Source organism: Ictidomys tridecemlineatus, chromosome 11, assembly GCF_052094955.1.
Source record: "Ictidomys tridecemlineatus isolate mIctTri1 chromosome 11, mIctTri1.hap1, whole genome shotgun sequence".
Classification (NCBI taxonomy): Eukaryota; Metazoa; Chordata; class Mammalia; order Rodentia; family Sciuridae; genus Ictidomys; species Ictidomys tridecemlineatus.
The window spans coordinates 35,545,473-35,567,260 of NC_135487.1; the positions used below are offsets into that span (position 1 = coordinate 35,545,473).

A 21,788-nucleotide genomic window follows, 5' to 3' on the forward strand; every position below is an offset into this window, starting at 1 on the left:
GCTGGGCATGAAGGACACAAAGGTAACTGTCTGTGACATGATGAACTCTTACAGTCACTGGAGAAACAGAAACCACAGCCTAGGTTGGCAGATGGAACCAGGCAGGGCTGTGGGGACAACGAAGAGGGGAAGGGGAGTATTTTCAGGAGAAGTGGCATCTAAAATTATACCTTACGATCAACAGATTTGGTGAGGAGAAGAAACAGCGAATGTCCTGTGCAGAGAGGAGTTAGTTCTGGGCAGAGAGAACGGCTAGGAAGCAGAGGGGCCCGGCCTGGTCTGTGTCCTGGGGTGGCTGGAGGGAGGATACGAAGACATGAGGTTGGACAGGCTGATAAGGACCACATCACAAAGGGACTTAGGGATAATCAATTTGAACTTTATCTAGAGGGTAACGGAGAGCCCTGGTGAGTCTTGATCTACCCAACTGTAAAGCAGAAATGACAACTCCCAGCTTTATTCTGTGGTGAAGGCATGCGTTCTAGCCCCTGCTCTTCTGCCATCTCATCATGCGACCCTGGACCTGTCTTTCTCTACCTCTGTCCCAGCTCCCCCTGACACCCTACTTCCTATCTCTAAAATAAGGTATTTGGACTAGGTGAACAGTAAAGATTTTCTAGCGCTGCCATTCCAGAATATTCCATTGAATTAATTAATTAATTTATTAATCAATCAACATTTATAAGTTTGTGCCAGGCATTTTGTAAGAAGATGGGGTTCCCATCACTGCCCAGCAGGAGCACGTGGTCTGCTGGGGAGGCAGATAACTGAACCTATACCCGTAACACAAAGCAGAATGAGCTCAGAGATGTGGGAGCTCAGTGGAAGGTGTGATTCATCCTCCCTTGGGTATCTGGGGGCGGCTTCAGAGAGGAAGCAGAGGATGATCTGGGCCTTGAAGGATCTACCCAGAGGTTGAAGATAGGGCCTACTTTGTTCAGGGGGCCTAAGTCACTTGGGGGCCTAGAGCTGGGTACCTAGGAGGCCCTCAATGCCAGATTTAGAGGTGTGCTTTATCTTCTGCAAGGTGTGGGGAGCACTAGGGAATGCTAAAGTGTGGGCAGCTCACTTGCTTTATTTTGGGGGGCTGGAGCAGACTTTGTTTCACCCATAGAGTCAAATTCATGTGACAGATGAGAAAGGCAGAGTCATTTTAGACCCCCAGCTAGAGGCCAGATTGTGAGCCACGTGACTGAATGCCTCATTTTCAATATAGGAATCCTGCTTCAGTCTAGACTGAGGCTCAGAGGGTGATGCACGGAGTCTGAGGTCACACTGTTAGAAGGTGGGGGAGCCAGGACAGCAACCTCACTGGGGTCACGACTCTGGAGCTGTGATCTTCCCAGTGACCATGCTGACTGCTCAGTTGTTTGGAGCACTGAGCTGGAGCTGGGTATTTTCCACTAGACCCAGCGCCTGTGTAGGAGGTGCTCTGTCCAAGATGTTTCCTGCTGGCCTCTGGTGACAGTAGGGTGTGGAGAGAACCACGTGCTGGAGGGGCAGGGGAGGAAGTACCCCCATCTGTCCTGTCACTGCACACCCTCCAAGAATGGGCACCAGGCTCCCCACTACCCTGGGTGGGAATAAACTCTTGAACTCTCTGCAGAGATAAAAAGCGCTATCTCCTCTCAGCCTTGAGTGTCGGCAGATGGGGCCTCCTGGGCCAACCTCCAGCTGCCTCCACCGGCAGTTGTGAGGAAAAGCTGTTGGGGTAGGTGGCCCCTCCATTCTTTCCTCCCTTGGGGATGCACCAGCACAGCCATTGAGCACAGCTTGCCAGCAGGCAAGGAACCCCAAGTCAGGGGTGTGAGGAGCTAAGAGGCATAGTCTACCCCAGCTAGCAAGCTCTTCGCAAGTGGGTGACCTCCATCTCATGATAAAATGAAATCAGGCTGCCTGATTCAAATGCTAGCCTGCCCTCTTGAGCTGTGTAAATCTGGGAAAGTTCACTCAATTCAGTGCTGGGTCTCTTCCTCTGTAAATGAGGGTTTGGAGAGGCAGGCACTGGTGAATCCATATGAAGCAGCCAGGATGGTGCTGGCATGGTGATAAGATCTCTGTAGGAACCCGTTACTTACTACTGAGCCTCTGATTCACTCTCTGATCGCTGACCTGTGATCACCAACCTCCCTCTGCTTTCCTTCCTTGCTCAGGGAAGCTCCGTTGTCTTTCAAACATCCTCTGTCACACTGGCCTCCTGTCCTGTATCTCAGGACGAGGGCTGCTCTGTGGATACCTTCCCACATGTGTGATAAGGACACAGACTTTCTGGTCCTGCTCAGATGAGACAAGACAGGCAACTCTCTGTCTCCCACACTGACGGTACAGTGCTGGAGAAAGGACCGTTCTTTTCCCAGTCCTACAGAAAAAAAAAATATATCACTATGGTGATTCATGGACTTAGGGTCCTACAAAGTCAGGGTTGACAGGGGACCTCTGAGGGTACCCCTGTCTGTTTCATGCTCTTGCCCCTTGCATTCCCACCCCCAGTTGAAGGCACCAGACCTCTGTATAGTTCCCAGGGCAGCAAGACGGATCCAGTTTCCCCTGCTTCTGGGAAGAATGCCCAAGGACAACCAGGTCTGGGTCTCACAGTTCCAGGGACTGAGGATGAGCCTGCTTGTCCCTCCATAGTCCACAGCTGAGCAGGCTGGCTCGGAGCCTTTGCTATTTGGAGGGATGTTTTGATAACCTCTTACAGCTCCTCCCCCATCCTGCAAAGCCCCACCTGATCACCCACACTCTGGGCCCCTCTTATCTCTTTGCTCTAAGCTTGCCATCCATTACTGTCTGCTGGCAACACGAGTTTTATCTGGGTCTCCATGGAATGAAATTGATTTCTATGAATAATTGGAATAGCCGGCTGGTGACCCGGTATTGCTGCCACTACCGGTGGTGGAGCCTTCAAAGCTCACATCTCTCTTCATTCCCATGAGTGTTATCTGGTCCAGACCACCCTAACCTTCTGCTTGGATTGTGGTTACAGCGTTCCATTGCTCTGCTAGGCTTACCTGCCCCCTCCCCCACCATCCATCCACAGCAATCCGTCCACTGCAATTCATCCTCCACATAGCAGCTAAAATGATCTTGAAAAGCTCAAGCTTTCCTAGAGAGTAACCTTTCCTTCCCTGGGCCTGTCATTTGTGATTGGATTTCAACTTAACTTTCTAGTCTTGTAGATAAAGATTCACCTTCAAGTGTCCTAGGTGCCAAAGGACAACTTAGCCCAAGCTGCTTCTTGGGAGTGTGTTCCTGCATTCAAAGGTAATTCTTGCTGGACACCTCCCCTGCCCAGGCTCTTTGGGGGTATATACAGATGGGTAAGACACAGACCTTGTCCTCAGGGAGCACATGGGCTAGTAGGAGAGGCAGAATCATGAAAAGTTGCTTTATAATGGAGTAAACAGGTATCCTGGAGGCAAGGATGGAGAGATAGGGAGTGGGCTGTGAACCCACAGGACCCCAACCCAACCTGGAGTTGGTAGGGAAGCATTCCTGGATGAGAGAACATAGGGCTGGGTCTTGAAGGAAGAGAAAACTGGCCATATGGGCAAAGGAGACCCTAACTGTTAAACAATACTAACCACTTGAACTAGACCAATCCAAATGCTACTTCCTCCAAGAACTCTTCCTTAATTGGCAAGGCCCACACTGCCCTCCTTCCAGAGCCTTCAGTCTGTACAGTTGCACAGGGCCTCCCGCTCTTGGCTTAATGCTCTGTTCTCGCTGTCTTAAAATTATTAACGATTTTATTTTGCAGTGTTGAGGATTGAACCTACATCCCTAGCCTAAAAATTACAAATCATTTTTTAACAATGGCTCCTAATTTTTTTTTTTAAATTTTTTACTACCCATCACCCAAATATGCAGCTGGCCCTGCCATCCACAACTCTTGTCACTTTTGACCTTGTATTTGTCCTCTCAGATTTCTTATCGTTTCCCTGGGGGCAGTGGCAATTCCAGGTGGGTCTGCCTCATCTCTGTCTTTTGGGTCCCGCACAGAGGCAGGTAGAAAGGAGGCACTTGTGGATAATGTAGCAAAGACAATGAACTCCACTGGAACACACTGTCAATCAAAGCCAGGTTAGCCACTCCTGGGGAGAGGCAAGGCCCAGACTGCACAGACTTCAGGGACTCAGGGAGGAGTGACAGTGTGGCTGGACATGGTAGGAAGTACTCCCCAGAGGACACTCTGCTGCTCTTCTGTCCTGGGCTCAAGTCCATTTTGATATCTAGTCCCCATTCCACTTGCTGCACAGATCCTGTCCCTCTTGCAGGGCCTCTCCCCAGGCCTCTGGGAAGTAGAGAGAAGCTGGGAGGTGGGATGACAGCATCTTAATTTCCCTGCTAATTACAAGTGCTGGGAAGAGGGGTGCTAAAAGCCAGATAATTACCTGGGAGGAGCCAGACTCCTGGCTGTTCCTGGTCCAGGTATTTCACTTTAAGAATTTTCTTTTCTTCTTCATTAAAAAATAACTTTTTAAAAAAGGGAGATAAAAAGAACTAAGGACATGGCCTCTCTCTTCTCAGCCTTAGCAAGTAAAGAAAGCAGTCCCTTTCCTAAGTCCCTTGCTGCCCTCTTTTCATCAGGGACCTAGATCCTCCTGGGGAGACAGCTGGAGAAGCACAATCTCCTCTGCTCTGCTCACCATTCCTAGACACAATGTGTGTATGTGTGTGCACGAAAACACACACACACACACACACACACACACACACACACACACACACACACCAGCTACCCACAGCTCCATTTTTGAGAACGAGAAACTGAGAAGCCTGACTTGTTAGGACTGCAGGGCATAGGGGAGAAGTCCCCTCTAGTCCCCTCCATGGGCTCTGAGAGCAGGGAGCAGAGGCTGGGCCATGTCACCCAGTGGCTTGGCCTGACTCCTGCACCCCAGTGCCTGCCAGCTTCAGGCATAGCTTAAAAGGCTCCCAACAGGAAGCCCTGAAGTTGATGAGCATTCTTGTGGTCCAGCATTGATACAGCGATGCTCTGTTTCATGAAGCTGTTGTAATCTCCATAATAACATTTTCCTCTTCTTAAATAAACTTGGACTCCAGCCCGAAGAATGTGGCTGGCTTTGCCTGGGGAATTCAGGACCCTAGGCTAGGGAGGGAACACGGCTTGGAAAGGTGGGAAGGAAAAGGGAGTCACAGCTCCCCACCTTGGGGCTGGGACTCAGTGGGGCCCAGCAGGGGAGTTGGCCGGGAAGAATCTCAGAGGGCTCCATAGTCCAGCTCTGGGCTGGCCAGGGCACCTCTGCCCTCCAGGGCATAATTCCTTCCAGTACAGGGAGGTTTTGATTAAGGGACCACTACACGCTACTTGAATGATCTCAAGAAAGTCACGTCACCTCTCGGTGCCTTAGATTCTTCAATTGAAAAAATAGGAATCATTATAGTAAGCAACTTACAGGTACACTGTGAGGAGCACATGAGAGGAATATGTAAAGTACCTCATGCAAAGCATGGGCTCAGCACATCTTTAAAAGAAATACACACAGATGATCTTGCTTCAGATCATTTTAAAGTTCTAAGTAATTTAGGTTCTGAGTTAAGGGATGAAAAAAAATCTTAGTATTTTTGAGCCACTGAATAGAAAATGTCTTAAGATCATAAAACAATGAATTAAAATGTTACTTAGCAGTGTGGAATCTTAAGATTCACAGAATTCTACGCTGAAACAAAACAAATGATAGTCACATCTTAAGGTCTTAAAGGTCAGTACAACACTGGCTGTTGGGTATCTGTCTCAGATCTCTGTGACAATACCTCCTAGGTTGTTTCTTTCTTTCCTTTCTTTCTTTCTTTTTTTTTCTTTCTTTCTTTTTTAACTGAGGGCCTTATGCATGTGTTTTCTAACACTGAGCAACATCCTCATCCCTTTTCTATTTTATTTGAGACAGGCTTCTTGCTAAGTTGCTGAGGCTGGCCTTAAACTTGCAATTCTTTTATCTCAGTCTCCTGAGTTGCTGGGTCACAGGAGTCAGCTTCTCTTATGTTGTTTCTGAAAAGTTCTTGAAAACTGAGCCCATATTTTCCTCCCTTGGTCCTAGTTCTATCTGAATCACCAGAGCATATTGCCTCATTTGGCATTCCTACTAATGCCCCAGAAGGTGACCTGGTATGTCTGATTGGCAGGGTTCAGAGGGATTTCTATTACCCTTCATATATTTATGTGCCAAGGACCATGTTCTCCTGGCAAGTGAGCTTCTCTGGTTCTCAAGTTCTAGAGACCATTGGCAGTAAGTGGTTCCAGTAGTGTGTGTGACACGAGCAAGGGACGGCGGCGAGGTCCCCCGACCGCTCCCGGGTGGTCCTGAAGTCACGGCTGCCCCTGCCCCAGGTAACCTCTCCCGGCCGACTCCGTGTCTTGAAGAAAGAAGTCGCCACACGCGAGATGCCTTTTCGAATGCTCGGTTTATTCACTCCAAGGGCATCACATCACACGAGGCACAGGAACAGAGGCTGGTGGGACACAGTTCGCTCGATGTTGACCCACACATAGTGGGTCTGAACTGGCCAAAGAGCTCAGCCTTCCTGGCCTTTAAATACTATAGTTGTTTACAATACTTCAAACCAAAAACATGTTTATTCCATAATTTCTATTTCTTATCCTATCTTAACAGATCGTCTCTATTACATCACACCTTGCTTACATCTTTGCTTATCTTAGACAATCACACTTGTTTTGTGCTAAAATACCTCAAAACATGTTTACCTTGTATCCTTATCTATTTCACACATTTTCTAGCTTAGGCACCTTTCTTCATCACAACATGTTTACTTCAAACTCTCCTGTCCTTTGTTTATTTCAAACTCTCCTGTAACTCTCCTGTCAGTGTGTGTGTGTGTGTGTGTGGTGTGTGTGTGTGTGTGTGTGTGTGTGTGTGTCCCTGTGTATGTGACTGTGTGTGTGCACCTTTGTGTATAAGGTTGGGAAGGGAGCTTTGGAGCTGAATTTCAGAAGTTAAGGAAACCAAGATTAAAGAGGGACTAGAAAGGAAGAGAAGTGGCTGATCTTCCTGCACCCAGTGGAAGATGGGACCAGCCTTCATCATGAGGGGCACCTGCTGAGGTGGTGGCATGAGCAACTTGGACAAAGTCCACCTTACCCATCTCTCAACAGGTCGGCAGAACATGTGCGATGTTCCTCATTGTCTTGTCATCTTCTCATCTGGTTCCCTTTGAGAGGAAGCAGCAGCATGGGCAGAGTCACATATATATTTCAGAAAGTTCTCCTGGGCAAGGATCTCCAATGGAGGAGCTGGAAGGATGCGAGGCCAGATGTTGAGGTGAGGTGGGAGGTAATGAGGGTCGTGACATTGAACTGGGGGATAGCCACAGGTAGTGGTCCTCATAGAGCTTAGCACAAGGCTGGGCACACATCTGCTATTACTATGGATCATTAATATTATTCATTCTGAAAAATACTCATAGTGAGAATAATAGTAGTTCTCACCTATTGAGCATTGCAGTCTAGGGTATCATGTTCCTCACCTACATTATTTCATTTAATCCCTGTAACCTTTACTAACTTCATTTTACAAACGAGGAACCTGAGGCCCAGAGAAGTTAGGCATTTTGCCCAAGATGCCCCACAACTAGAAAAAGACAAATTCAGGATTTTTTAAAACATGATTATCCAACTCCAAAGCTGATGCTGTAATTAGGTCACCACAGAAACAGTCTTGGAGGAGTTTCCTGACTATCCTGGGCACTGGGGAGAGAGTCAGCAGAAGACCCTGTCGGACTGGCCCCAGAGGAGAGAAGGAGGGGGAAAGGTTTGTCACCTAACAGGACCACGGAGAGTCCATGGAGGTCCCAGGGCAGACTCTGTTTCCTCCCACAGATGCTATGCAAGGCTGACCTGGAGGAGGAAGCCCCAGGTTGGGGAGGGGTCCAGCAGCCCTGCCCACTCCCCCAGGTTTTGGTTCCTTGGGGCTCGTAGGATCAGCTCTCTTCCACTCCCAGCTCCTTGTGGTGGAGCTGTACGTCTTTTCCTCCAGAGACCACCATCTCTCCTTAATTGGTGGAAAATTGGTTGCTAAACTGTCAGGAAATCACCGATTTTCCATCCATTACTGGGGGGGATCAGGCTGGGTAGCTGTGGGGGACTCTGGGTGGGAAGCAGATGCTGATTAGGCCTCCAAGTTAACGATTAGGTTTGTGGACCTCCTCAGGCAGTCCTCCCCGACTGCTTATTAAGTCGCTGTGAAGACCCGATGGGTAGGAGATATTGGTTACATGGCACGCAGAGCCGCAAGAGTGGCTATTCATTAGGCCTCGGTTGTGGGGACAGAGAAGACCTAGGAAAAAACAGTGGCTTCGATCCAGGAATGTTAAACAGCCCCATAAGTTGGCAGAGAACTTTCTAATTGCTGCTCTTAAGCTATATGTATTTATATAGGTGATTTTTTGGAGGAAAGAATTTCAGCATTGGGGTGAGATCCCCACTATGATTTCACCCAGGATTAGGTTGTTAAAGAATAGATATTAATTAAAGTTGAGGGCCTCAATCCCTTCCTAATTAGCTCATGGAGTATAATTTGCCTGCAAATGCTACTGTTACAATTATCTTGAATTTGTCTGGCGCTCTCCTCCAGCTGGACTGGGTGGGCTTTACCCCATTACATGAGCAAAGGGGAGGGGAAGGACTAGGCATGGGTTTCACTCCTACCCTGCTCCTGACTGTCGGGCGAGGAAAGGGTTCTATCTCTGGTTCCTTCACCTGCACTGAAAGGGTAGTTAAGGGAAAGAGATGGATATATCTGAGGAGCCTATTTTAGCTGGGAGCCTGGGATCCACAGAGTTAATGAATAGTCAACACTATCCTGAAGATGAAAATATATTTGTGCCCAGAGTCTTCTGCATTCTCCACAACAAGAGAAATCCAAAGGGATTGTCATCTTCTCACCTGGTTCCCTTTGAGAGGAAGCAGCAACACAGGCAGAGTCACATATGTATGTCTCTTTGCCTCAGGGAAGCCAGAGAGTTCTCTTGTGGAGCCTGACCTTCAATTGTCAGCATGTTCCTTTTTGAAAAGCAGGTTATAGGGGTGTTTATCAGCCTCTGTGATGGGCAGAGCAGTGCACCCAGCAGTTCTCACTTATTGGTGGACCCTGGCTGGTTTTCTGTGTCCTCTGACCACTCCACCTCTATTCCCTGAACACCATATGGCCATCAAAAGTTGTTCATTGTCTGCCTTTTCCAGAAATTCTTCTCTTCACCCTCTTCTCGGCCTACCAAATTCCTTTCACGTTTTAGTCCCTTCTTTATGAATTCTTTCCATACTTTCCCAGACAGGAATAGTGGTTAAGGCCTCCCCTAAATGAATCCTCTGTTCAAATCTTTAGCTAACCCCACCTTGCAGGGTATTTATGTCATGTCCTCACCTATTGCACATGAACTTCTTGAAGGCAGGGCTCACACTGTGTCTAATTTAACTTGAAATCTCCAGAGCACAGGCCGTAGCAGGTGTCAGAGTTAGCTGCATTCAGTTTATGCCTCTGACTTTTATAGCATATTTAAGAATGGGCTCTTGGTCTTTCCCCCCCTGATGTGAAGAGGACTCTGGACTTGGACAACACCAACGGGACCTTGGGTATTCCCTGGGGCAGTGGAATCTGGGCCCTGTTCTCAGCCTTAGCACAGGCAGGTAAGAGGGGTCTTATTGTCCTTATCCGACTCAGGGATTCTGGGCTCAGGGGACATGGGAGAACAAAGCCTGTATCTTCCTCTTCTTCCTCCTGAGATCCCTAACACAGACTGGGGTGATGGGGGAGAGGAAGTGAGGCTGTCTTGCACTGAGCTCAGCTGGCCTTGAAGGAACCCACAAAAGAGACTGAACCAGGCCATTGAAACCCAAACCTCTGGGTGGAGGAGTCTGCCTGCAGCCCCCTGAACTGGGGGGTTGGGAATCAAAGTAAGGGAGGTGCTGCTGACTGGGAGTATAAACAGGTTCAAGAAAGGCTTAAAGAAATTCCTAGTTGACAGATCCCCAGCAGGTAACAGGTCATTAATAACCATGAAAGATGGTGACGATGATGATAATAATAATAATTAATAATAATACCTCCAAGAGGGCTTTTATACTTTTAAAAGCCTTTTTTCCTGGCAGGATCTCGTTAGATACTCTCCACCCGCGTGGGGGAGGGTGCCGGTGCTCTGAAGGGTGAAGGGATTTGCCTGAGACTGCACAGCCTGTTCAGGGCAGTACTGGCACTAGATGCAGGATGTTCCTCACTCTGTCCCCCAATTTTTTTAGAGAGTGGGGTACAACTATCCAAAGGCATTGTCGGGTGGGAGCCTAGAACCCCATTTTTGTCCTGCTCCCCCAAGCCCTGCATTGTTATGCTGCTTCTATAAACTTTTCACTCAATGGACAGCAAACTGGGCTCAGAGCCCTGTTCTCTCAGTGATTTGCCAGGTGACATTGAACAAGCGTCTCCACCTTCTTCAGTTTGCCCGTTTGTTCAAGGTAATAGTTGGATATTCTGGGAAATTAACCTCTTGGATCCACCATTTCCTCTTGGTGAAGTGAGGGGGCAGAAGTACTTGACAAGTAGATGACATGATGAACTTAGCCAGTTTAGCACAGAGAGAGCTGACCACAAACACAAGGTTGCGGTGATATCTGGGAAAAGCAGCCCAGGTTGGGGCAGGAATTTGATGTCATTTGGGGGACCTGTCTGCCTTTTTTTCTGCTCAGGGGTTTCAAAGCTGGTTTCTTTGCACCCTGCACATTTCATGGACGCTTTGCACTGGCTCATTAGAAAGTGATGGTGATTTGTTCTATCTTGCCAGATCCTAGAAAGGTCTATTTTCTGCATGGACTGTGGCCTTAGAAGTTCTGTGAATTCACCAGATGTGTCACAACTTCAATGTGTGAGGATATTTGTTCTGAAGCTAGTTTGTCTCATTCCATCGGCACATGGTACATCGCTCTCCAGAGGAGCACTTGTTCTCCAGTGAAAATCGAGTCCCCCTTGGGGAGTGAAAGGGGCCAGTGCTGCCACCTACAGTCAGATTCGTTAATGGATTAGATTCATTTCATGAAAAGCCTGCTTAAAGAATAACAGAAAACAAACAAAAAAAAAAAAAAAAAGAGAGAGAGAGAGAGGGGAGATTCAGTTGCCAATTTCAAATGCCTCCCTCCCTCCCTCACCTTACTGCCTCAATATTTTAAAACTTATAGTTATTAACCACTGTTGTCTTCAGCTATCCCACCTTAATAGAAATTGCTGGTTGCAAACCAGGATGCATGTGGTGACATTTCCATTTGGGCTCACCCCCAGAGCACTGACATTCACAGTGCCTGTCAGGGTTTATAGGATGCCCAGAGGCTTCTGCATTCTCTATAGCTCTCCATTCATAGATTGGTTCATTATATATTGCATCATTGCTTTGGTATTGGATCAAGACTTGTGAATGTTTCATATCTTTACTAGGTTTGCAAAGCTTCAGTTTACCAAATCCCATTGGGATGGAATGATCCAAAGGGTGGTGCCAGGAATAGAACAATTTTGATTCTTGCAGATGAAGGAGCTCAGAGGACCTTGCTTCTGATTTGTCTTTTGCTACTTCTCAGAGAGCAAAGAGGACATGTCTGGGGTCAGCAATGCTATCTGTCTTGTGTGGGGAGCAAGGAGGAGAGGTCTGAGTCCTTGCACTCCAGTCTCGGGTGGAGTTGCGATTTGCTGCCAACTTTTCATCACCCCAAAGATTGTGAACAGTAATCAAAACTTGCGCTGGACAGCTTGGGGCTTCAGTGTGACTCTGGATTTAGAAAGGTAAACACGCACAGACTCCTCTCAGGGCAATGTATGCTAGAGCACTGCAACAAACCCAGTGGAGATTTTTCCAACTACCTTAGGGGAAATAGGAGCTCAGGTGGGAAATTGCCCAGGCTGAGGTCACCCAGTGGGTTGAGAGTGGAGCCAGGACTGGAACCTAGGTCACTTGGCTTCTCACTTCAGGCTCTCTGGGAAGACTTCTTTCATAGCCTGTGACCTCTCAGAGCAGGACCTGGCTCTCTACCCAAAGCTCCCTGTCCCTGAGGGCTATAGAGATGAAGCTTAATTTTTAATGAACTGGTTTTCAGTTTAACTGTTCCTTTGGCAATGATTAATACTTGGTCCACCCGTCTGGCATTAGTGATCCTGACCAGGGCTGACCCATGCAAGTGTAGGTGGCCTCCAGGTTCAGGTGTGCCTCATATGCAGATGGGCAAGGCTTAAAGGGTGCAGGAATGGCCTTCTATCTCAAGGCATCTCTTCTGTCCTCTGCTTGGAATTGTGTCATTAGAATTGCTACTCTGCCAAAGAAGGACATTAAAAATGCCACTGGTCAAGGGAGCTAGCGATATAAATTGTGTTTAGAATACTCCTTGGGCTCTTGATCTGACAGCTCTGGTGTCCAGAAGATCAGAGTCATGATCAGAGTTAGGATTTTTAGTTGAAGGTTAGCAAGCTGATGATAAGCCAGGTGGTATGTGTCCTGTGTGCCAGAATTGGGGATGGCAGGGATGTGTGTGGCGAGGACACAGATTTGGAGCTGGGAAGACCTTGGTGCAAAGTCTAGTTCTGAGGGTCACTAGCTTTGAGGACTTGGAAATGCTTCTCTGAGCCATAGTTTCTTATTCTACCAAGTGGAGATAATAAGCTCTCTCTCTAGATACTTCTGAGGGTGAAATGAGAAAGTGTAAGTAAATTATCTGATCTCCTTCAGAGGCATGAACTAGAGAGGGCTTCTTCCCCCATTTTTCTTCCTTCTCAGGGGTATAGCCTGCCCTGTGTGGGGAGGTAGAGGAGATCCCTGGTTTACACAGGGTGGTGGAGAATTTTGCTCGCTGATTCTGGATTCTTACAAGGATGGATTCTCTCTCCATGAGATGGGTAGTTAGCCAGGCCACGGGGTTACCTCTTTTCTGCTTCTGAAGTCAGTTGGAACCTTGAGCAAAGCTGAATCCGCCTCCAGCTTCCTGCCTCTTCTCATGATTGCAAACATTGTGAGCTGAGCAAGTGTCTCTGGTGGAGTCCGTCACAGTCTCCTGCCTCTGTTTTGTGTCAGCATCCGCTGGCACTGGCAGCAATTTCCTCCTGCTGTTGCCTAATGGATGCTCTTCTGTGTTGGCATCCCTGGCTTGGGGTGGACATGCAGTGGTTCAGTCCTCTTTCTAGGCTGATGCACTGTTTGTACCCTTTGCCTCAAGGGCCACAGCCAGGAGGAGTCACACAAATGGGATAGAGTTAGCCCTTTCCTGCTCTGACCACGTGGGACTGACCATGGTTGCCTAACTTGCTGGCCCCTGTCATATCTCAGGTCTTCCTCTTCTTCCCCTATGCCTGAAGTGCCCTGCCCAGAACTTTGTCTAGAGAAAAGCTCATTACTCAAGCCAGGGCCCACTGTCCTGGATCTCTAGACCCAGAGGACAGCCAGTCCTTAGCTTCCCTGTAACAGCTTCCATAGCTCTGCATGTTGTCTATTTACCTGCCCATCTCTCTTACAGACTGGAGGCTCTATGAGCCATTCCTAGGTCCTGATCTCTGGGCCAGAGTCAGGACCATTTTCTTGAGATTGAGCTGAGCTGAAGTCCTGGGGAGGAAGGAGAGTGGTTTTCATGACCTCCCCAGTGAGGATGGATTGGGTTGGAGGTCAGGCAGGCTGAAGCAGGCCATCTTGAAGCCACCAGCGGAAGCTATGGCTCCTTCTCTGTTTTGGTTTTGCTTTTGTGGGCTTTTCATTTCAGAAGTTAATCTAGTTAATGCCAGCAATGTCATTTTGGCAAGCCAGCAATTTCCTTTTGCCCTTTATTTAACGAGCCCCGCCCCCTCCCCAATCTCTATAATAAAAGGCATGCAGGTGGGTAATTACAGAGGTGTGAAATAGGGGTGCTGGGCCAAGGCCAGCTGAGCATTCTGGAGCATCCGCTGGGGAGGGTTTTAGGGAACTACCCAGTCCCACTATTCAGTTGCAGGTAGAGAAATGGAATGTTCGAGAGGGTAAGTAACTTGCATGAGGCAACACAGCAAGTAGGAGGTAGAGCCAGCACAGGAGTCCAGGTCCTTAACCCCTTGCTGAGGTACTTCCCACTACTCAATGCCAACACTGTTCCCTTTGTATACCCTGCTGAAAATTCCACAGGAGTGCCGCCATCCATCCATCCATCCATCCATCCATGCAGTCCATAGATACTTACTGAGGGTCTCTGTTGCATGCATGGCACTGTGAATAGCTGTGACCAAGGCTGTTGCAGCCTTGTCTTCACAGAGATTATCTTCTTAGGTCACAGTCTGACACACAGCCCGATGGAGGCACGGCATGTGATAATAGGTGATTTCAATACAGAGTGGCAAATGCTAAGTTTCTGTAAGGATCAGCCTCTGTAGAAACACAGAAAATGTCTGGCACCATAATGAATCTTGAAGGATAGGTAAGAGTTTGTAAAAGGTGCTGTGTGAAGATAGAGAAAGCTTTTTAAGGAATCTGAAAAGATATTTACCCAAATGTTAATAATGCTCATCTTTGGGGAATGGGGTTTGAAGGGTAGTGGGAGGGAGGGATGGAGGAGAAATTTTACTTCCTATTCTACTTTTGGTATTGTGTGAATTAGAATGTATATGTACTGGCATTTTAATAAAAAGGTACTTCTATTTTGAAAAAAAATTGAGGGTAATTAGGGAACAACAAATGTCTCAATGTGACAAATACAGTATTAAGGGAGAGAAGAATAGAAGGTCATAGAAGGTCATGGAGGTTGGCTGAGGTCCATGTAATGTTCTGAAATGCTGGGCCAAGACTTTGGACTTGAACCAGTGGTTAATGGAAGTAAGGGTAGAGGCCAAATCCACAAGACTTTGCAATGCTTGAAACATAGCAGATGCTCAGTTAATCCATACCTGATTTTGAATGCAAAGGGCATCTCTGCTCTCTTCTTGGGTAACCTTTCTTTTGCTGGGCCCAATGGCATATGCATATAATCTCACTGCTTTGAGAGGCTGAAACAAGAGAATCATATCACAAGTTTGAGACCAACCTGGGCAATTTAACAAGACATTGCCTCAAAATTAAAAATAAAAAGGACAAAGGATGTGACTCTGTGGTAGGATGACCTTGGGTTCAATTCCCAGTTCACAGAAAAAATAAAAGGGCAGGTCATATAATATGGAGTCATTTGAGTTTTGAGGTAGAAGGCGTGAAGGTGTGGGGCTTTGCCACCATGTGCCGATGGCAGCGGGAAGCCTACTGTAGGGAAATGCATTCCTGCAGAAGCAGACGAAGTGGCAGGAGAAATTCTATAATACAAAGAGAGATAAGAAGGGCTGAGGTTGTGGCTCAGAGGAAGCATGCTCACCTGGCATGCGTGGGGCACTGAGTTCGATCCTCAGCACCACATAAAAATAAAGTAAAGGTATGATGTCCACCTACAACTAAATATATATATATATATATATATATATATATATATATATATATATATATATATATTAAAAGAGATAAGAATACTGTGATTTCTTCTCAGACCTGAGGAAAGTGGAATGGGTCCAGATCCAGGGAACGTGGCATAAGTTGAGAGCTACTTTCTTGAAATAGGGAAATTCCTAAGACATGGACTTTTCCAGAACAGATGAATTGTGTGTGTGTGTGTGTGTGTGTGTGTGTGTGTGTGTGTCTTGTGGCTAAAATTGATCAAAGCAGGTCATTGCCAGTTTTTACCACCCACATGGGGTCTGCTTCAGCATCTCCCCATTTCAGTGACAGCAGGAGGGAGCTTCCTACAGTGCAATGTTGACTGGATCGCTTCAGGATAAAGTTCAGGGTCCTTCCTCACCCTGGCTTGGGGGTGCTTTGTGTTCTGTTCCTGGCTCATTTCTCTAGCCTCACCTTCCACGGTCCTCCTATCCTACTCTGCAGCCCATTCAATGGCTTTCAGTTAACCCCGGGCCTCCATGCCTTTCTCTCTTTGCCTACATCAGCATTTTCCTTGGAATATCCCATCCTACTCTCCGCCTCCCACTTGTCAGATGTATTCCCATCCTTCTTTTAAGTTTCCATCTTGAAGACATCTTCCCTGTGAAGACTTTTCCAGTCACATCCCCACTCCCACCAGTATCTTTCTCCTCTGAATAGACTTACTCCTTCCCTCCTTGACACTCTGTGCCCAAAGTGCTCGGCACGATTACATTCACTTGCTATCAGACACACTGTCCGTGATCACTGTTTAAAGAGCAATGACAACTCACTGAACAGAGCATTCGCTTATCTGTCTCTCCCTTACCACATTCCCTTCCTCCCTGACTATAATCTCATGGTGTCAGGGACCTTGTTTGGCTATCCCTAGCACATGGCACAGCAGCTGGAACATACTAGTATGTATTCAGTAAGCATTTGTTAAACTATTGTGTGAATAGCAGATCACCTCTGTAATGATTTCTCTTGTCAAATAAAAATCAGATCACACCACTACATCCTCTCACCTCACGGAGGGTCGGCACAGCTGTCTGTACTGGGAGGATGTGGAGGGCTGTTCTATCCCTGCCTTCTGCCCTTGGATAGTCCTCTGCCCTGCTCCAGATGTTAGTTTCCCCATCTCGTTCATTGAGGGTAATAATCCTTGTGCTACTTCTCCATAGAAATGTTTTGAATCTCAAAGATAAAGACTCAGATCCACTCACTACAAACTCCAGGCAGCACGAGCATGTTGGTGGACAACAGCCTTGTCTGCCCAGGCCGTGGCTCAGCTTTGGGGGGCTCCTCTCCTACCATCAGAGACTCTCCCCTCTTCCAGCTCACTTATATTGTGGGGCTCAGAGAATGTTAATTATTAGGTTGCAGCCCACCTGGAGAGCCTTAGATGAAAGCAAACTCAGAGTGTAAAGTCTAATCGATGCCCAGTGCCTGGCGTCAGGGCCTTGGCTCACTCTGCCTGGAGATGGATCATTAATCCAGGCACTCTGACCTGGAACACTGGGCCCGGGAAGTCCTGAAACATTCCTGACCACCCACGGCTCCCACCATTAGCCCCATCAGGCAGCCTGCCCTGCCGCTGACTTGCAGAAGTTTACAGTCTCAATGTTAGATGAGACTCAGAGAGTAGCTGGTCCAGACTCCCAGCCACAGCAGGAATCCAGGCTCCACTGTGCACTGGATGCTCAGTCTCTGGAGAGGTGTTCTTGAGGAACAGCCCTGGGCGTGGAGTAGACAGATATATGTGAGTTTGGGCCTTGCCTTCCCCTTCTGTAAAAGAGGGATAAGGTTATCTAGCTCACCAGACTGATGTTTAGGAATGGATTAATTTGCCTGAAGGATTTTTATTTTGAAATTAATAAGAAGGACGGTCATATGGGAGGAGTTATTGTCATTCCTAACATCACAAGGAGTCCCTGGGATATAGTCATTTCTTTATGCCCAGAGTCATCTTGGATAAGGTGTTGCCTCTCTTTTTGCAAACTTTTATGATCCCTGGGCCTGAAGTAGAAAGTAAGGACCCCTTTCCTCCTGCCCAAGGCCCTTCACTCTGTAATGTCCCTTCCTTTCTCAGCTGCATCTCCTGCTTCTCCCCACCCATCAACTGCCTTTCAGACACACAGTTGACTTTGATAGCCCATTAGCCTGGCACACTGGGGCTCCTCTCCCTTTACTTTGGGTGCATTTCCACCTATCTTTCAAGTCCATCTTCTGAGAAGCCTTCCCAATTCCCTACTACAACCCACTGGTGAAATCAGGTATTGCTTCTTTTGGTTCTCATGGAATGCCATGGTTTTTATTACCCTAGAACAAAAGCATATCATTGGAGTTTAAGCCATTTTTCTTCTTAGATGAAAAAAGGAATATTAAAATGTAACTTCCCTGGTGGTGGTGATGGTGGAGGAACCGGTATTCTTGTTATGGCAAATCACAACAACAATATAACAATATCAGTCATGGGTTCCTTGGCATGACTTTTTTTTTTTTTTAAACAGCTGAGTACCTAGTTTCTGGACAAATTTACTCTAGAATTAAACCAATCTGAATATAAATCTATATCCTGGCTACAAAATGACACGATGGTACTATCAGTGTTTTTCAAGCTGTGGTCTCTGGCCCCGTGGTTTGACCATGCAGGGCGTGGCATTCCAGGTGGGCCTTCAATGGAGGCCATTCCTTACCTCTGTCTCACAACTCCGTTCTCATTGATTCCATACCTTGTGTGGTTCCTGAGGGCCCCTCTGGCTCTGATCTCCTGTGATGCCCTGATTCCACGAGGGAGGCAGGTGACTGGGAGAACGTTGTGATGAGGAAACAAGACAGAAGGGGCCATCAGCCTGGCCTGGTCAGGTTCTAGGCCATGGTTTGAGGTTCCCAGGCACCTGGGGCAGGTGAAGAGGGCAGGGCTTTGTCTACCTTTCTATAATGCCTCAATGGTACCTTGCACAGTGTTTAGCCCGGAATAGGTGTTGAGTATTTGTTGAATGAAGACGAAGGTTGTCCACAGAATATTTCCTCAGACTGGATTAACTGAGAAGGTGCCTGGCTTAATCTGACTTATTCTGCTTCCTTTCTTGGGGAAACACCCACTGAATGAACTCACCAGCCCAGAAGACTCTCAAATTCCAATTTCTTGGTGGACACCACAACAAGCTCACCCCTTCAAATTGATGTATGGAAGCTTCCTAGAGAAGATCCCAGGTCTGAGGAGAGATGGAGGCCGGGGGAGCTCCCTGCTCAGGGGAACTGAGGTAGGTAGAGGTCCTGAGGTGACCCTCAGCTTTGGAGAAGGTGTCAGAAGTCCCTGAGACAATACACAGCAGGACTCTGGGGGAGTTTTGGCACCTTTGTCCTATGTCCATATCCATGAGTGTAATTTCAGGTGGGTCTTCAAAGGGACTAGCTATAAACTCCAAAATGGAGAAGGATCTGTGTGGTCAGCTTGTCTATAGAAGCTGAGGAGCTGGGGCAGCCCAAACTTGGCCCAGAAAGGAGCCCAGGATGATCATGGACAAGGACAGAATTTCAGAGTTGAGGAGGGTGGTAGGAAGAGCTGCTGGGGTTTACAAGAAGAAAGAAACACAAGAAGCAATTTGGGAATAAGGGGAGCCTTGTGGGCCACCCTCACCACTGCCTCATTGTGAGCTCTTAGAGGACAGGACACGGGGCCCTTCTCTATCCCCCTTGGACTCAGCATCAAGCTTTGCAAATATTTGGTGCATGATAAACACTGCTTGAACTCAAATTTTCCCTATTCTATATTGCTCTTTTATTTTAAGCAAGACTTTTTCTCCCTCAGATGGATTTCTCCCATCTGGTTACAGAAACTGAATCAGTGGAAAGAGAAATCCTAGGATGCTGGAATTTCAGGAACGTTTCCAGAATGCCAAGAAAAATAACTCTGTGATGAACCAATGGCATCGTGATGGCAGATCTGGAAAATGCATTTGACTGTCTGCATCACAATATCATAAGATCACAGAAACCTGAAAGTCATGCAGTCTGTTCTGTGATGGTACAGATGGAGGAGCCGAGACCCCGGGAGGGGTAGAACCAGCTGGTAGCAGAGACAGGACTGGAACCGAAGGCTGCAGCCATGTACCCGGCTCTGATCGGATGCCAGGCCTCAGCTGCTGGGCGCTTCTAAGAGCTGTCTGACATGTGTAGCTTTGCCTTATCAGCAGGAAGAAAAGATGACAGCAAGCACTCTTTCCTGGCCAAACATCCATCAGGACCCACATAAATATTTTCCCAGAGTCTGCATGGCCGGCATCTGCTGGCTGGCTTCCATAGGACAGTAAATAATTCAGAAGACTGGTTGCTTCCTGACCACTTTCTTGGGTGTGTTCTTGGATGACTGTGTTTTTTGGAGTGGACTTTAGAGAGAACTTGATGAGGCAGTGAACAGAGTCCTTATGGGACTCTCTGATGGCAATTCCTGGTCAGGAAAGAATTGCCCGTGGGGTCTTGATGTCAACGCACTTGGGGTAGATGATTACTGTTACTCAGTCTGAAAGGCCTTTCAAGTGGGGCCAGGAATTAGTTTCAGGGATTAGGGTGGGATGAAGGTAGAGACTCTGGGACCCACAAGTCAGAAGAAATGAGCTCAAGTATGGTAAATTGGGTAAGCTTGATCAAAGGCATGTTTGGGTCTTGGCAGATAAGCTGCTGGGGAAGAGAAGAATCTCATTGGAGCTGGCATGGCCTCAGGCTATCAAAGTGGCCAATCTTGGAGCTAAAAGCTCAGAGGGTAGTGGTGTCAACCCTGTTCATTCTGACACCTCACCCAGAGCATCCGACTGAGGCTGGTAGTGAAGTATAAAGGCCTTAGTACCTGCCTTTGTCCAGCATAAGGGGAACAAGTCTGGAACTGAAGAAAAAGCATTGGATCCAGAGGGCTGGAGCTCAGAGGACCAGTACCAATGGGGTCCTGTCTGAGCCTCACAATGGCGATGATAGGGTGTCTGATGTGTCTTGATTTCCAGCCTTGTTTCCTGAAAGAGGCCCGATCTGACCTGCTTTATGTGGCTTTTGAGGATTAGGAACGGGACCCTTTAATTCCCACCATGGGCTTGTCACCTAGGCATCTGACAAAATCTTTTTGAACCAGCCTGTAGGTGTTGTACACTCTCCAGGGATGGGAGCTCCTAAATTCATTTCCTCCTAGGCTGCGTTGTGAACACATTTCTCCTGATTTGGAAGGAAACAGAATCATGGCAAGAGTATGGGCATGGAAATCAGATGAACCGGATTCAGGTACAAATTGAACCAACTGTGTACGCTTAGCCAAATCTCATTTTTCTCATCTGAGGAATGGAGAAACCATCACTGAAAGACCGAAACAAAGTGACATGCATAGAGTGCAAAGCACAGTTCCTGGCAAAATCTAGATAATCAATAAGTGATCACTGACTTATTATTCAGCTTGAAGGAAATGAGACCTGGGACTTGTCTTAGATCTGTCTGAGCCAGGCTGTGTGTCTTTGGGAAGTTACCTCCCACTCTGTGCCACAGTGGAAGCCACCCTCATCACTAACAGGGGGAAACTATTGTCCACTTCACAGGCTGTTGTGAGGTTTTAATGAGATGCTTGTAACCATTCTTGGGCTTGTACTTGTTCCCAAGTTTAGGGGAAACTCTCATTTTATAAAAGATTAAAAACTGTGAATTCACCCTCTACATCCTATTAGATGTGAAAGACCCTGATGTGAGGGTAGAAGAGTTCTCCTGTCCATCCCTTCCTTTCTTTACCCCTCCCTAATTCAGGCCTCCCCCCCTCTCACATGGACCCCCTCCACATAGATCTCTCTCCTGCAGTATCTTTGGTTCCAGTTGATTTTTCCCACAACAAAAGGACACACATAAACAAAAAGCTGACCCCTCCACTCTCCCATTCAAATCCTCCTGTTGTGGTGGTCTTCAGGAGCCTCCAGAGTTCATGGAGGCCAGCCTTCCCACTCTATCTCCCAGCTTCTTCCCTGAAGCCCCTTAATTTACATGTGCGTTTGCATTTGCATATACATCAGAAAAAGGTCCCTGGGTTCCAATCAGCTGATGAATAGTTCTCTGCGGGCCTCCTTTGTCTGTTGGGTCATCTTCTGGCCCTTTCTCTGGGCTTTGGGTTCCCTATCTGGGATGTCTAGGATTGAACTAGATGATCTCTCAGGGCCTGCTGGGGTTTGAATGATGGCATTTCCTCCAAAACTCCGTTTGAGGGTTGGGGGTGTAGCTCAGTGGTAGAGTGCTTGCCTCGTTCATGCAAGGCCCTGGGTTCAATCCCCCACACAGGACAAAACAAAAGTTCATGTTGGACT

General features: G+C 47.5%; 2 long non-coding RNA genes across 3 annotated transcripts; one reads left to right on the plus strand and one right to left on the minus strand.

The window, feature by feature from the left end:
* Window positions 1–6,407: 6,407 nt before the first annotated feature.
* On the minus strand, window positions 6,408–16,787 carry LOC144368049 (uncharacterized). Of its 2 annotated transcripts, none has more exons than XR_013427777.1 (4): window positions 16,485–16,787; window positions 14,907–15,005; window positions 14,207–14,390; window positions 6,408–11,069 (listed from the first exon to the last, which is right to left on the minus strand). It is a non-coding gene; the product is annotated as an uncharacterized LOC144368049 (long non-coding RNA). The 2 variants fall into 2 exon arrangements; XR_013427778.1 differs by having other exon boundaries at window positions 6,408–7,273; window positions 16,485–16,786.
* Window positions 16,788–16,984: 197 nt separating this feature from the next.
* LOC144368048 (uncharacterized) lies at window positions 16,985–21,153 on the plus strand. Its single transcript, XR_013427776.1, has 3 exons — window positions 16,985–17,218; window positions 18,581–18,725; window positions 19,274–21,153. It is a non-coding gene; the product is annotated as an uncharacterized LOC144368048 (long non-coding RNA).
* Window positions 21,154–21,788: the final 635 nt, after the last annotated feature.